Source organism: Panicum virgatum, chromosome 8N (assembly GCF_016808335.1).
Source record: "Panicum virgatum strain AP13 chromosome 8N, P.virgatum_v5, whole genome shotgun sequence".
In the NCBI taxonomy this organism is placed as follows: domain Eukaryota; kingdom Viridiplantae; phylum Streptophyta; class Magnoliopsida; order Poales; family Poaceae; genus Panicum; species Panicum virgatum.
In genome coordinates, this window is record NC_053152.1 from 27,011,373 (window position 1) to 27,028,456 (window position 17,084).

Here is a 17,084-nt window from a genome sequence, read left to right on the forward strand (position 1 = left end):
TACCATCCCCCAGGGTAAGCCTCGCACTCAACACCATGGAGAAACATCTCTCAGCGGAGATAGGATCAACAAAACACTCCTACGCAAGTGCTTCATGCACCCAAAGAGCTCTCACACAATCTTCGAGTGCAACTCACTCCGCAAGGCCCTTGGGGCACTGTTGGTAAAAGATACTTTACCAAAGATCTAGTCGACCACCATACCGACTACTATTACCCCTGAATATTTTCATTGCTCACCTTTACGAGCAAGGGGTAGATATTAAGAGTCAGAGTCTGTCATTTTACAATTGCTGTAACCTCAACAAATCTTCAATAAAGTTGATTTCCTTATAAATCGACTACCTTGCTCTCACTCATCTGATCTATACCCCATTACTAATACTACTCCGAAAGCTCTGCTCAACATGGAGCAGCAATCGAGTAGTTTTTTTATGGTTTACCTCGAGTATTCTTACGACAGTTTCATCTTGGGTAACCCGACGGGGTTCATCCTAACAGATCTGTCCTAGGAATTACTCCAGTCCTTGGTTAGGACACCCTACTCACTGGCTCGAGTAGGTTTTGGATATTCTTATGACGGTTTCATCTTGGGTAACCCGACAGGGTTCATCCTAACAGATCTGTCCTAAGAATTACTCCAGTCCATGGTTAGGACACCCTACTCGCTGGCTCGAGTAGGTTTTGGATATTCTTACGATTGTTTCGTCTTAGGTAACCCAACGGGGTTCATCCTAACATATCCATCCTAAGAATTACTCCAGTCCTTGGGTAGGACACCTTACTCGCCTTGGTCGAGTAAGTTCGGGATATTTCTAAAATATTTTCGTCTTGGGTAACTTGACGGAGTTCATCCTAACAGGCTTATTTTAGAGATCAATCCAGTCCTTGTTTGGGCACTCTACTCGCTGGTTCGAGTAGTTTGTGGATACTTTCGAAAAAAGTTTTTCCCACTTGGGTGATCAGATAAGATCTATCCTAACCGGTCAACTTTGAAAATTATCCCAGAATCCAAGGAGCCTAATTTAAGCTCCGGGTTCTCTAAAGTACTCGATATCAATCTCCCGCTTGCTTGAACTACTAAAGATGTTACACCAAGGACCTGCTGCCCTGCGTGCCTATTTAGGTTTCTTCCCCATGATAGGGTCGCCAAAGTGCATAAGGTGTTCTATTTTCTCCTAGTACTTCGAGTAATTGTCGAGAGATCTCTCGACTGCTTGGACAACCAAACTCATAGGAGCGTTGCTCCAAAACAAAACATTTCTTCTCAAAAGAACTGTCCGATTGGCTATGGCCCATATATTCATTTACCAAAATACTTTTCCCACTTGGTTAATCCTGCGGGATTCAATCCTAACCGGTCAGCACTAGAGTTCTGATTAGAACCATGTCACTCGACTTTAGTCGAGAATACTCTGCCTCTTAAGGAACCTATGGATAAAACTCTTTGTATCCATTATCAAGATTGAGTAGGCGCGATGCCGCCAGAACTCATGCCTTTCGAGTATCATTACTCGACATATCAAAGGATCGCGCAATCCTTCCATAAAACAAGTACTCGACATTACACAAATTTAAACATTTGTACAAGACAAAGTACTTGTGGCAACAAACACCAAATATTTTACAAATAATTCAAGGAGATCTGGACTTGTTCAAAGTCTCCACTGTCTTGTCTGCAACGGCGGAGGTCTCTTGCAGATACTGATTGAATTGATCATCAGTGCAATCAGCCTTCGCGCCTTGCCCAAGCAGATCAAGTGGAGTACGTGGCCAGTAGGACTTTACCAACTCGAGTACATGCCCCACGTACTGTCGGGTGGTTGTGGGGACATACCTTTCAAAGCTTTCGGGTATTTTCCAAAGCCTCCCCGCCAACGTGAGCGGTTCGTCTTCATTCCCCTCTGGGATCTCCACAAGTCCTGCCACGTCTTGAGCAGCATCCTTCACATCTCTCAGTTCTTCAAGCTCTTGCTCCATCAAGTCCCGGGATTCTGACAAGGTTTTGAGCTGTTGAAGAACCATTGCCATCTCTTGATTAGAATCCGCTTTGATCTTCTTGAGCTTCTCGATTTCATGTGCATTTCGGTACATAAGAATCTTTAGATCTAGTACCTATCTTTCCTCAATCTTTAATAATTTTGAGTAAGCTGTGTACTGGATTAAAAAAAAGCTTATAAACACCCGGCAGAATAATCCAGTCGACTGCATCATATATGCTAAAGACTAACCTTTTTTGGCCTTGGAGAGTTTCTTAATCTTCTCATGAAGGGCAGCCTTCTCGAACGAGAGCTTCTTCACCTGCTCTCTTAGAGCATTTAGCTCTGAATTGTGCGGGGGCTGGCTACTCCCCTACTCTAACACCTCCTGCCAAAAAGTAAAAACAAGAGGATCAGTATACACTACTTGACCAAAGAAAACAAGTACTCGAGATACTCGACTACTTACCCCCAATAACTTGAAAGCAAGTTTCAACTTCTCTTGTGGCACGGCACTTCCCGACGAAATTTGGGAAGTTGTCGCTCGCACCTCAGAGACTACCTTTTCTGGCACATCTTCGACTCTTCCCATAGTATTCCCTGGATTTTGGGAATCTAGAGAAAAAATGCATTACAAAAACAAACCAAAAAGGGAAGTACTTTATCAATACAAGAGACTATAAGTTTACCTGTAGGAGTCTCCTCAGGAAGCTTCTCGTCGCCTCCCTCTTTCGGAAGCTTCTCACTTCCATCACCCACCGGGAGCCTTTCATCGCTCCTCTCAGCATCAGGGAGTGGTGAATTCCGCATCATGGAATTTGCCAACTCTTCCGCCTCATGAGCATCCATCTCTGGAGTGCTCGGAGGTTTCTCCACTAATGACTTGGGGGCTGAATCATCTTCAGTTTCCCCTCTAGTCTCCAGGAGTGCATAACTGAAAAGACAAATCAGTTAAAATGCACTCGATTCACAGTCAAAACTACAAACAAGTTCAAAGAACTTACCTAGATGCCCTCATCAAGGCAAGTTTTCTCATGCCAAACTTTGGGGGCTGCCTCACGATGACGGCCTTGCCACCTGTATTTCTGGCATCATGTACATTGGAACTACTCGTCGGTCGAGTAGTCTCAGTTCCCTTTGACAGGTCTACTGTGGTGGAAGGGACGGTTTGTGCCACCACAGCATCATCCCTAGATGATGTAGTCCGCAACATCTTAGCTGTCGGACTTAAAAAGAAAAAAAGTTCAAAATAAGAATAGGCAAATCAACAAACTTGGTAAAGTACTCGATTTTAAGCAAACAAGCCTCTTACCTGTCGCTAGTAATTTGTGAGGAGCCACGATGCTTCCTCACTATTGATCGGGTACCCCTCGGGTGTCCCGCTTGGGTATCCGCGCTGGGACTGGGGCTGTGCTCCCCATCAGTGTCCTCTCCAGCAGCCTCCTCATCTGTACAACCAAAATTAGATATTAGTTTTATCTACACAAATTTCTAGAAGGAAATTCTTGAACTTGGTTGACAATGAAAGAGCGCTCGGAAAAAAGACAAAAAGGATGATTAAGCGCCTGGCAACGGAGGACTGCTCTTAAAAATTTCCACGTCCTCCTACAAAAAACAAATTCTTTCAGAATCTTGCTAAGACAAAGTACTCGACTAGAATATTTCGACTACTTTTGTTCATACCTGCTTTGGAGGATTTGCAGCTGAGAAAGCATTAGGGACAACAGGTACTTTCTTCACATTTCTTAGCAGTCGTTGAACCCGACTCAACACTTTTCACTAGAGATCTCTTCCTCTGAGAACTGTGATGAATCAGTTGTTCCCTGATACTAGAAACTGAACATTCCCCGAGCCTGCAGTGGCTGAATACTTCTTTTCATCCAGTCGAAAACAACAGCCTCTCCAGTCAAATTCTTCTGCCTAAGCTCGGTAATTCTTGAAAGAAGCTCAGGGACTTGGCTGTTATCGACTGGTTTCTTGTTTCATTCAGGCCATTGAATTGGAGTGCCGGAGTAATCGCTGGCAGGGTCTCTGACTGGTTTTCTATGTATAACTACTTAGGCTTCCAGTCGATTACTTTGTTACTAAGCTTATAGGGGATGTACACTTTATCCTTCCCATGTCTAAGCTGGAGACCCGCACCTCCTACTACATCTAAATCGTAGGAATCTGGCTGCGGCTTAAGATGGAAAAGGAATCGAAAGAGCTCAAAATAGGGCTCGATGCCCAGAAAAGCTTCGCACAAATGCACGAAGATAGAAATATGAACAAAAGAATTGGGGGTCAAGTGGTGAAGCTGGATCCTATAGTAATGCAGGAGCCCAGAGAAAAAAACCGAACATGGGAGCCACAATCCCCGTTCAAAGTAAGGAGCAAAAGCTACGATTTCGCCTGTATTTTCATACGGACGATCTTCACCCAAGGCAGGACGCCATTGGATGAAGGATTTCTCCGGCAAAAGACCAGCAGAAACTAGGGTTTCCAGGTCAGATTCTGAGCACTTACTTGGTTCCCATCCTTCCTCGCAGAATGGCTCTGCAGCTACGCCCTTCCCCTTGCTCGACTTCTTTGGGGCCATCCGGAAATCCACAGAGCGCTTCACGCGCATACACTAGCTAAAACCCTAATGGATTAGGGAGCAAGAGAGAGCAAGAAATTTTGGATCCGGAAGTTCGAAGCAAAGAGCAAGAACAGATCTAAACAGTAAAAGGGGAATGGCGGTCGGTGGGGTAAAAACCTAGTTACAGTTCTATTTTATAATAATGGTGGCAACAACGTAAATACCCAGAAGGCTAACAGTCAGTTACCAATTGCGAAATAAAAGGGATTTTCTGAGACATTTCTTTTTTCTAGGATTACATTCTAGAAAAAGAAAACACTCACATTCCTTGACAAATACTCGACACAATACAACTACTCGATATTACAATTCGAGTACTTTCTTCTAAAAACTTTACAACGACTCGGGTCTACATGCACACCTCTTGGATCTCTTGGAGCTTCTAGTCGAGGCCTGCTACAGCTAGATCGGCCCGAGGCCATGATAAAGTACAAACTTGTTATTCCCATCAAGGGAATAACGATACTCGTATTCTGGGAGAAAAGTTTCAAGAGTTTGGAGGCAGATTACAGTAATCGCCTCGCAAGATCTCTTGTACCATCTTGTAAAGGAATTTCTCCTTCTCCCTGAATATGTTGTGATAAGATTAAGTCTCCTCACCAGAGATGTAAGTTCTTGAGCACCCAGAAACAGGCAACCCCGAGAGTATGATACAACGTGATGTCACTCATCCCCTGAAACCCTGGCTCATTGTAATATGCAAGGACATGATGTCCAGCATGGATCCGATGAGAGCATTGGGGTTGCAGGATTTAGTAGCAGAGACTTCCCTTGTCACTCGCAAGCTCTCTTCTAGCACCTTTTGCTGGAAAACACTACGCAAATCTCAGGAGGGCGAGGGCAGGAACACCAAGCACGAGTTATGGCTTCAGTCTAGTGGTGCTTCCAGTAACATGCCTCTCATCCACCTTTTATAGCCACATGGTGTCTTGCTGGAGGACAACCTGTGATGCTATAGTGGCAACACTCACGGATGCAATAATGTAGATTCACCATACAGTACAATCCCATGTGAGCCTACAGTAAAGAGATATACATCCCGAGTTTTATTTCAAAGGATATTTTGGGTGCAATCAGTTTGGCGTATCCAATCGAATCATTTTTCTGGGATTTTGTACCCAAAAAGGGGGGCTTTTCAGATACCGGATCTAATTTAATCTGCAGATATTCTTAAAATAAAATCTGATGCCACGTCTTAGATCCTTAATTCCAAATCTTTGCTCGAGGGCTACCCGCAGATTAAGGGATTTTGATTTAAGGCTCGGGGGCTACGGGATATGTGCATCAGAGATTTATCTTTCAAATTTTTTGAAAAATAATGAAGGAAAAGACCGAAGTAACCCTCAGCCTGATTCTGCGATTCAACCTAAGGTTCGGGGGCTACTCCATATGGAGCACGAGTACTTCGCGCACCATATATGATCAAAATTTCGGGGCTTGAGCACCTCACCGCCTTGGAGCAACCGGAAGTACTTAGAGGCCTACTCGACGTATCTGAAGGATGGCCCAGAAGCAACCAGAAGGACGTTCTGACTACTTGAATTACTCGAAGATGCCCAGCCAAGTACTCGACGCCTGTAGGACTCGGCTACGAAGAGCTCGGGGGCTTGTCAGACCCGGGGCAGTGGGACTGCTTATAGGCATAGAATGTTCTAGAATAAGGGATAGCACATGGATGTACCTTACTTCTCTTGTAACTACTTGAATAGGCGTAGAACTAATGTTGACATTTCTTAGCACAATCACTAGGAACGGGGGTGTCCCCAGCAACGGCACCAGAAATACCGTGTTGGTATGTCTTAACGTTTACAGAAATATCCGCAAGCGCACGGATATACCGTTGTAGCATTTCATCCGGAAGTATTCAGGGTATCGTTATTTATATTTTCCCAAGGGATGGCAAGGTTGTGTAAAGATATTTACTAGTTCTATAACCATGATTTTATGAAGTAAGGTGCAGACTACTGATTATGCAGGGGTAAGTGATAAACAAAGGATAATCAGGGGTAATGTGACACACACAGAACAGCCAACTCTCATGAATAAAGAATAAACAAGCACACCTAGGGTTAGCGGGAGCATAGGCACAGATCCTAGTATACTATTCATGTTAGCAGATAAGTTATGTTAGCCACATGCTTAGAGCTGTAGGTGCCGAGAAATTAGGGACATCGGGGAGAATGACCCGCACTAGAGAACATCCAGTCCCGTTTCATCTTTACATGAACTCCTACACGATACCCGAACGTCGGGGACTACGCTAACCGAGGAGCTGCTTCCCAGCGGACCGACAGGGTTGTCACCACCTGCGGTCTACCCTAGTCAAACCGTGGAGCACCGTCATATCCGAGGGATCCCGCATACCCAGGCACCATGCCCGCATATGAGGTCACTACCTCAGCACCCCCGGGTCCCCCACCCTTCGGATGGACAGGTAAGATGCTAAGGCAAGCCCGAAAGCACAACGAACCGATATCCTTACCCAGATCATCTGGTCTAAACAAGCAACTAGTATAACTTGATAAAGCACAGATCAAGGCTAAGCATGCTAAGGACATAGCAAGATAACCAAGAACAAACTCAAAATGAATAGCATAACGAGAGTTGGAATACAAAGCCATACCAGAGGCCGAGGATTGCTCGCCGACCCTGAGGACGACTGGATTCGCTAAGGAGATGAAGTACTAGCCTAGCTCCACTACCCTAAGGAGTACAAGTCACAAGAGAGTGTGAGAGAGAGGCCTTCAAGTGGTGTGTGTGTGGTGAGTGGTATGAGAGGCTCCTATTATAGCTCCTTGAGGTCGGTTCCCGCCAAGATAAATATGGAAACATCATCAACCGCCTTCAGGAGGACCAGAACCACCTTCCTGCCAAAATGCACCTACACGGGCTTCAAGGGAGGTTCGACCGGCCCCACCTTGTGCCTCTGCCCACTGTCCTTCTCTGGTACACTGCCTAGTGGGCCCGGATGTTGACATGTCGGTGCCGGGGCTTCGTTGGTCAGTTTGGTCTGTCAGGTGGGCCTCTTTTGCATGTGTTACGCAGGGCGTGATCTTCTGCGACTTTGTCTATGTATTCTTCGTGTTTTCTTCTTATTCCAGACTTATGCTCCTGAAAATATAAATCTTCAAAAACAATTGTGGAGCTAGGTTAGCGATACAAATATGCGAGTAAGAGGTATGATTTTCCTTCTTTTATGAGTATAGTTGACGGTCATATTTTACACTTAACGACCGTCAACAACTAGCTGCAGTGCAAAGGAAACTACCCGATTGTGTTATAGTAGAACTCCAATTGTACTCAGCTAGGACTTTCCATGTAACACTGTCCCCCTGGATATATAAGGGTAGGCAGGGACCCCCTCAAAACATCATCAACACCTAAGGCAATACAAACAACCACACAGGACGTAGGGTATTACGCAACTCGCGGCCCGAACCTGTCTAAATCTTTGTGTTCCTTGCACCATTGAGTATACCTAAGCAGTCGATCCCTACCTACGCAGTCGATCCCAACCTACAAACCTTACTGCTAAGGGTATCCATGAGCAGGCTTGACGGTAAACACCGACATAATCCCCAAGGATTTCTACTACATTAGCTCCAATCTCTCGTAGCTGCCGAATTCCTTTAAGCAAAGCCAGATACTCTGCCAGATTATTAGTAGCAGTTGCTTCTATAGGAAAAGACAATTCAAAAGTTGCCCTCCGAGGTGACACCAAGACAATGCCAATACCAGATCCAGCTCCACACGATGAACCATCAAAGAACAATGTCCATGGAACAAGATCAACAATTCCCAATTCTGGGCCACAATGTTGAACAACAAAATCAGCCATAACTTGTCCCTTAACTGCTTTAGCCGATTCATACCTCGGGTCATATTCGGACAGGGCCAAAATCCATTTTCCAATTCTCCCATTCAAAATCGGCTCACCACAACACACTCAGCCGATAATAAATAATGTCTAAGCTTGGTACAAGAAAAGTATAAGCAGAGACAACCATTCGACGCGAGAATACCTGGTTTCAGCATCCAGAAGTCTTCTGCTGACAAAATATATTACACGTTCTTTTCCTTCAAATTCTTGAATAAGGGCCGATCCGATAGCACATTCATCAGCCGATAAATATAACTTAAATGGCTTGTGCTTTTGCGGTGGAACCAACACTGGAGGCGATGTTAAATACTGTTTGATTTCTTCCAGCGCCTTTTGCTGTGCTTCTCCCCATACAAATTTCTGACCGGCCTTCAACTTCAATAATGAATTGAATGGTTGTATTTCACCGGACAAATTGGAAATAAATCTCCAGATAAAATTAATCTTGCCAATCAACGACTGAAGTTCAATCTTTGTTTCTGGAGCCACTACTTCGTTAATGGATGTAATAGTCTTCTGACTGATCTCAAATCCTCTTTCATGAACCATAAACCCAAGGAATTGACCACCCGACACACCAAACACGCACTTGTTAGAATTCATCTTTAACCAATGCTTTCTAGTGCACTCAAAAGCTTTGCGCAAGTCGGCTAAATGTTCATGATGCCCTTTGGATTTCACCACAACATCATCAATGTAAATCTCCACAATTTTGCTGATGATCTCATGGAAAATATAATTCATGGCCCTTTGATACGTAGATCCAACATTTTTCAACCCAAAGGTCATGACAATCCACTTGAACAATCCATCATGTCCCGGGCATCTAAATGCAGTTTTATGCATATCGTCCTCAGCCATGAATATCTAATTATACCCAGCATTGCCATCCATAAAGCTAATAACTTTGTGCCCTGCAGCAGCATCTACCAGCATATCAGCAACAGGCATTAGGTAACCATCCATCAGTGTAGCTTTGTTGAGATCCCTGAAATCAATGCACACATGTAGCTTTCCATTCTTCTTGTACAGGGACCACATTAGATATCCATTCAACATATCTGCACTGCCTGATGAATTTTGCCTCTATTAACCTTGTGATTTCGGCCATTGTGTCTGGCAAGACTTTAGGATTGCACCGTCTTGCACCCTGCTGAAACGGCTGATACCCATATTTAATAGGCAACCGATGTTCAACAATAGATCGATCCAAGCCAGGCATCTCATAATATTCCCAAGAAAAACAATCCTTATATTCCTTTAATAATTTCACCAGCTCTTGTTTGTACTCAGGATCTAACTTGGCACTAATAAATGCCGGCCTTGGCCTATCTTCATCTCCAATGTCCACTTCTAGTGCATCGGCGAACGCGAACCCGTGACCCAACTTCCCATCATCATCGAGGAACTCATCCATTAGGAACGGTTTGGGGAACCGACTGCTTGGATCGGTGGAAGTATGATAACCATATTAACAGGCACAGCCGATGACCCAGAATCTTGGCGATCTTCAGCTCTTGGCTTGACACGCCAAACTTCTGATTTGACTCCCCTATTCTTGGGAGCCTCCATTCTATCTTCCTCTAGCAACTCTGTCTGACGCAGCCTCGGACCTCGCCTCTTTTGCGATCTAGTCAGACCTGCTGGACACCACCGAGGCTGATCAATGTTGTCATGAACAGGCTCTCTTTCTGGATCCCTGCGATCCGGCTGCTCATCTGGAACTCTAGCATTGGCCATCTGCTCCAACCATTCGTCTGCAGGAATCCTTCCTCCCGCAGGATCACATAACATGGTCCTGCCCCCCAACCGATCATGCATTGAGACCCTGCCCCCAGCCGATCATGTACATAGATGCGTCTGTCATCACTCCTTTCTCTGATGATCGGCCCTCGAGGCCTCTGGTCGACACGTGGCTTCTTGTATGATCGGTCATCATGGTAGAAACCATTGCACTCCGGATAGTTATTTACTATCGGTAGAGTCAATCCTTCCTCCCAACAGTACACAAAGAAAGGACATCTCCAATGTCCCTCGTTGCACTGTGCAACTTCCTCTCTGTACTGTTGCTCCTCCTGGTCACGCTTGAACTCGTTTAGTAACATCTGAGACGTGACCTTCTTCTTTCGCACCGCAGAACCTTCAACTTCTTCTTGCGGCTTCTTGCCTTTGACTTCATCGGCCGATACCTGAGCCTTGGGATCAATAGCTCCAGATTCTTTGGCCGATTATAATGTGAGCACCTTCGTCTACAATGCATTCCTCTTTCCCCCAACATCCACCATGTTAGTAGGAAATGGGTGCCCATCTATTTTAATCGGCTTCTTAGGCGCTTCAAATTTGAGCCTACCCTGCTTGATAGCCGATTGTATCTGCTGACGGAACACTTTACACTCGTTCATGTCATGAGACATTGCATTGTGCCACTTGCAGTACTTTATGTTCTTGAGCTCCTCATCTATTGGGATCTTGTGATATGGCTTCAGCTTGATCTGACCCTTTGACAGCAACAGATCAAAGATCTTGTCAGCCTTAGTAATGTCGAACCCAAACCTCTCGGGTTCCTTGTTCCCAAACGGACATGAGATCGGCTTCTTGTTGTTCTGAACCCATTAAGCCAATCCCACCATCTTGTCACCATCAGAATCATCAAAATTCGAGCAATCGGCAAAGTTAACTTTGTTCTGGAAGTTACTCCTCTTCTGCTCGTAGGGCCTAATCTCTCTTGTCATCCTGTGAGCCATCTGATTGATGTTGTCGAACTCCTGAGAAGCATGTTTCTCCTTGATGTGTGGCAGTAGTCCTTGGAAAGCAACCTCTGCTAGTAGCTGATCAGACAGAACCAGACTATAGCACCGGTTTTTGACATCTCTAAACCTCTGGATGAAGGCAGCAATCAATTCATTATTCCTTTGTCTCAAATTGGTCAAATCGGTTAGCTTCATCTCGCACACACCATAGTAGAAGAACTGGTGGAATTGCTTCTCCAGGTCAGCCCAAAACAGTATAGAGTTGGCTGGAAGTGTTGTAAACCATGTAAAGGCCGATCCTGAGAGAGACATAGAAAACAAACGCACCTTCAGCGCGTCAGTATGTGCTGTTTTCCACATTGCATGTTGAATCTATTGACGTGCTCAACTGTAGAGACCTCCCCTTGCCCAGAAAACTTGGTGAAATCTGGCAATTTGTACTTGTGGGGCAATGGGATCTGATCATATGCTGATGGATAAGGCGTTTTTTACATGAGCGTTTGCTGCCTTTGGCCTTAACCCAAACTAATCTCTCATCACCTCAGCAATCTTGGATGTCTAGTCAACCTATTGACTAGCTGCTGGTGCTGGCTGTGATGATAGTGAAGCCATCGGCAAAGCTACCGATGCTTGCTGTGGATTGGCCGGAGCCATCGGCTGAACAACCGATGTCCTCTGTGTAGCATGCTGAGTGATCTGATTTGATGGTTGCTGATATAGAACCATCTCATTGCCAGTGTTTGCTTGCACTGACCCTTGATTAGCTTGCTACTGTGCCACAGGATATATGTATGGCACATTTACATAACGAACAGAACCATTTGCCGGGTCATGAAATATCCAAGTGACACCATTGTTGTGAGGGAATCTGGAAACGAGGACCTCCGTAGGAGACTTGGGTTGTATCAGCAATGCTAGGTGTTGCTGATAAGGTGTTGGCCCGGCAGCCGACACATTAGTTGGACCTATTGACAGTGGTACTGATGCATTTGGAGCCGCTGGCTGTGGAGTCAACGTGTTGTCTTGAGGCTGGGTCAGCTGAGGAACCGACGCATTTACCTGCTGATTGGACGGCTATGAAGCCAACGAGCTTGCTTGCTCCATTGTGGATGGAATCAGGAACTCCGAAGGCATACCAACACCAGAAGCAAGGTCCCATCCAATAGGGAATCCTGTCGTGAAATCTCCCTGCACATGTGTGGCCATTGGTGTAGAGTTTGTAAACACCGGGCTGAACTGAGGCGGCATTGTCTACCAATCGGCTGTGAAAGTCCAATATTTCCCTCTGTTTGGGTCTGAGGGATAACTGGAGGCACTGTAGTAGCCGATCCGATAGGGGCGAAGATCATCTGACTAGCTTGCTGATAGGCCGGTCCGACAAAATCTTGCAATCCCCCTTCTTGTAGTGTCTTGACCACAACAATATGGATAGAATTGGTCATGGCCGGACCATGACTTATAAAAGCCTGTCCGACCGCTTAATGTACCATGTGCGCCATTCCGTCTTCTCACTGCGCCTTAGTAAAGGTTTGGAGAGTAGGAAAATCGAACTTCTTGATCACCTCTCCACTCCTGGTTGCACAGAAGGATAAGAGGCACTATTTTTCAAAAGCTTCCATAGCTGCCTTCTATTCATCCTTCAACTTGTCCTTGTCCATCGGGATGTGGTTTTCTTCCTTAAGATCGGATATGTTGATGCTTCTGGTCCCACCAGGTGTGCCAAAAGATGTGTTGACACGAAATGATCACACACCAAGCCCGAGAGCCCCGTACGCCAAGCTTGGACTGCACTTGATTCAAACTAAGGCATGCCAGTCAATTTGACCTGTAAATTGACAAGGAAACAGCAAACCATCAAATACGAGAGCGTATTGGCTGGATTTCCGAATAACTCTCATGCATCGTATCGGCAAGGCTCTGCCGATACAGAAAATGACAACAGATCGGGTATGATAAGCGTGTATTAAAAGCGATCTAAAGGGAATCTGCAAGAAGCTGTCGATACTAGTTATGCAACACACGGTTAGATCTAAAACCGACACGTGCCAGAAAACAGTGCACAAACCCACAAATGTATGGATCTGAGCAAAGCTTAGCTTATAACCGATCTAATTAACTTTTCAAGATTTATGTGATAGCAAGAGAAATAACAGCCGATTAAATAGATTACTAAGCTGAGTAAATTGGTGAATAGATCTAAACGAGAAAATAGCGATGCGCTCGAGATCAAAGCTTAGATAAATTCGATAACTTTTGAATAGATCTGAACGAAGCCACAGCGTTACGCCCGGAAGCTAAAGCTCAGATTTACTCGGTAAACAAAAACTTACCAGCAAACCAAGTCGCTCGATTGTGAGGCGTCCTTGATCGGCTTGAAAGAACTCGCGAAAAAGAAAAAGGCGAAGCCGCCAACGAGAAAGTAAATTGCAGAAGAAGTAAAGTTGTGTTTATTAGATGTGTATCAATCTTCTATAATGACCGGGGGCTCATATTTATAACCCACGCCAACACAGACCTAGTTGATCACGACAAAACATGATTCGAATTTAAAAAACAAAATCTACTCCTAAATAAAATATTCACGGCCAAACCAAAGCCAAAATATCCGGTCAACTCTGCCCTCCTTCGATCAACAGGATTTCCACTGGTGACGTATGACCACCCTGCCAAATCTGCCGTTCCTGCCCAAATAGAACCTTTTCTCCTTTGCAACACTCAAGCTTGACACGTGTTAAAATTTGGTGTCAACAGTAACAGGCCTAACACAACATACAGAGTATATGAGACAAATCAAAGTTTAATAGACACGTCTTACCAAAATAATAGATCTATAACAGAACTACATTCCCTAGCATACCAAAACATTTCAATGAATCTAATCCGCCGAGGTTACATGAACAAAACTAGATCCAGAGCCTAACCGAGCTAAAGAACATGGAAATAACATCAAAGTGTGAAAGGGGCTGCATGACATTACCGGGACTTGAGCCGGAGTGATGTCTTTGTTTCCAGCATAGTTCTCTGAAACCTCCTGCTGACGGCGCTCTGCGACGACGGGAGCCGCGATCCTTCGAACCGCCAGAGGACCCAGGTTGATGAGGGAGGGGAGGAACGCGGCCACCTCGATCGCTCGTAGATGCGCCTCGAGCAGGGGCTCATTCACGCTTACCCCACCGGTGCGAGGCGTGCGCAACCCCGAGGGTTCCCCTCCCGCTGAGGCCAGACACATGCACGGGAGGGGGGGCATCACCGAAGGCGAACCCGTCGCCTTGAGCCCAAGATCCAACCATGCCCTCGTCGCCATGGATGCCAGCCCACGCATCTCAGTCGTTGAGGTCGAGCGCATCCATCCCTAGCACGCTTGTGCTGTGGGTGGTTGAGGACGAGCCGTCGTACGGTGCGCCATAAGTAGAGTTGTACCCGGATCCGGAGAATGCCGGAGCCTGGGACAAGAAATCCTTGGTTAGCTCGCCGTCGCCATAGCCGCCGGCGTTCCCGTAGCCGGAGTCGTTGCTGAACTCGCTAGCATTGCCGAATCCATCGTTGATGTAGTCCGACATCACCGACGAAGGGGACAAGGCAAACGACGGTCGATCTGGAAGTGGATGCGGTGGGTCTAGCGGATGAGTGAGTAGCGGTGGATCTGGCGGAGGAGATAGTGGCGGCGAGGGACAGAGAAGGGGGTGAGGGAACGAGAGAGCGACGGCTGAGGAGAGCACTAGTGTTCCGCTCGGGAGGGCGACTACCGCAAGGGTTAGGATTCCGCTTGGGGTCGGGGGTATATACGGGAAAGAATGGGCCAACATCTTTACGAGCCAAAATTCCAAATGCTTACAGGCCAGAATTCCAAATCTTTATAGAGGCCCGTTTATATGCAAAATTCCCAAAAGTGGCCCATTTTCAAAAAGTTTTGGAATTTTGGGTGCATCTAAACAAGGGCTAATTACCTTCTCAATAATGTTGTTTGGGATAGATGCCCTCATCAATGTGACCCTATCTGTCCAGTCCCATATTTTCCCAAGTGTCTCGTTTTGTAGGGCACTTGTCCTGGACATGGTGCAAGTGCCGGTGCATGTGGTTCAATTCATGGGCTGAAGCTGACTCATGAAAGCCAAAGCATATATACATACCTTTTACAATCCTTGGAAGTACTTCTTAATGCTTTCCAATACTTTCCAACGCCTACTCATAATATTAATTTTAATTATTGAAGGATAGAATAGTAATTAGGAATTGTGATACCTAAATCCCCACTATCCCCACCGCCTCTGCGTCCGCCACACCGTCGCCCTCTGCCCCTCTCCCCCGATGCCGGCTCCGCCGTGGCGCGGCGCCCTTACCGCGGTGCCCTCGCCCTCGCCCCTATCAGTGCCTCCCACCGCGCCCTTGCCCTTAACCCTGCCGGTTACCCCCGCCTGTTTGCCCCGCCACGGCCTTGTGGCTTGCCGTCAGCCGCCTGCGCTCGTCGCCCCTGGGGCTCGCCACCCCCCCCTCCCCCCGCGGGGACTGGCCTAGAGTTCGCGGCTCAGGCAGGCCGGCAGGCTCACAGCCACAGGGGGGTAGCAGGCTCCAGCCACCTGCACGCCGCGCTACACAGGCTGCAGGCGCATGTTCAAGGTTAATACTCATCCTAGTCTGCATGTTCAATATTCGTTCAATTGATAGTAACACTGCACTGCTCCCAGGTATGCGATCAACCACATCCCTTGCATGTCAAGGACATGGCGAAAAATGTGCTTGATGGAAAGTTTGACGAGGCCTGGTCTGCACTGCAGCAATTTTATGATTTGGGATACTCTCTCACTGACATTATCACTACTCTCTTCCGAGTTGTCAAGAACTATGACATGGCTGAATATCTGAAGCTGGAAATGCTCAAGATTATTTCACAACCTTGTGACTTTTTTTATTAAAGGAAACAAGTAGAATGGATCTGGATCCTGCTGTGTTAGCCTTGGGACTTTTGAAGATGCAATTGATTTCTCCTCTGTTGAAAAGTATTATGTTTGTTTGCACAGGAAACAGGATTTGCACATATGAGAATTTGCGATAGTGTTGGGTCAGTCCTTCAGCTTCCTGGCCACTTGCGAAGTTTGCGCCAGTAAGAGAAACTGCAAAAGCTCCCTGAACAAATCATGTTGCCGGTGGTAATAGGCTATGTCGAGCTGTGCTGACATGGTAACCTAGTTGTTTCTGTTAACACTACTGGCGTGCATGTCTTGTGACTACAACCGTTATGTATCTCTGTCTGTAAGATAGTACCTTATAAAGTGAACAACTATCAGTCTATCATGCTTGGCAAAAATTGTTGGGGGACACTGAAAAAGAGATGACATTTGCTATAACACACTGAAAAAATGTGTCTTTGCCACAACACGCTATAATTTTGTGGTAATTTTGTCCTGGACACTGCACCTATTATTATAATCATTTTTAATACAAGGGCACCTAGAATGACTGTTATACCCCTGCCCTTTTCCAAATCCTGCTCGCCATCGCCTCCCCTCGTGCCTCCACCTCGCCGTCGTCGCCCTCCGGAGACACCACGTTGACTCGGCGAAGAACAAGACGGTACGACCGTCGTGGTACGCGGCGGAGAAGAAGATGGTGCAGGGCGACGGCGAGGCCTAGCGTTGGGAGTGCGACGGCGGCGCCGGGAGATAGCACAGCAGCGCCTCGGGCTCGACGCGGCTGCCGCATGGCTCCGCCTCGCCGTGGCCAGGATGAAGTGCGGCGTCGGGGACGACAGCGGAAGTGGCCGGCACTAGAGGCAGACTTCGGCTGCCACTGTCGGCGGTGACGGAGCTCCAACGCCGAGGACTCCCCCATTTCCGTGCTCTCTGACGAGCTCCTCCT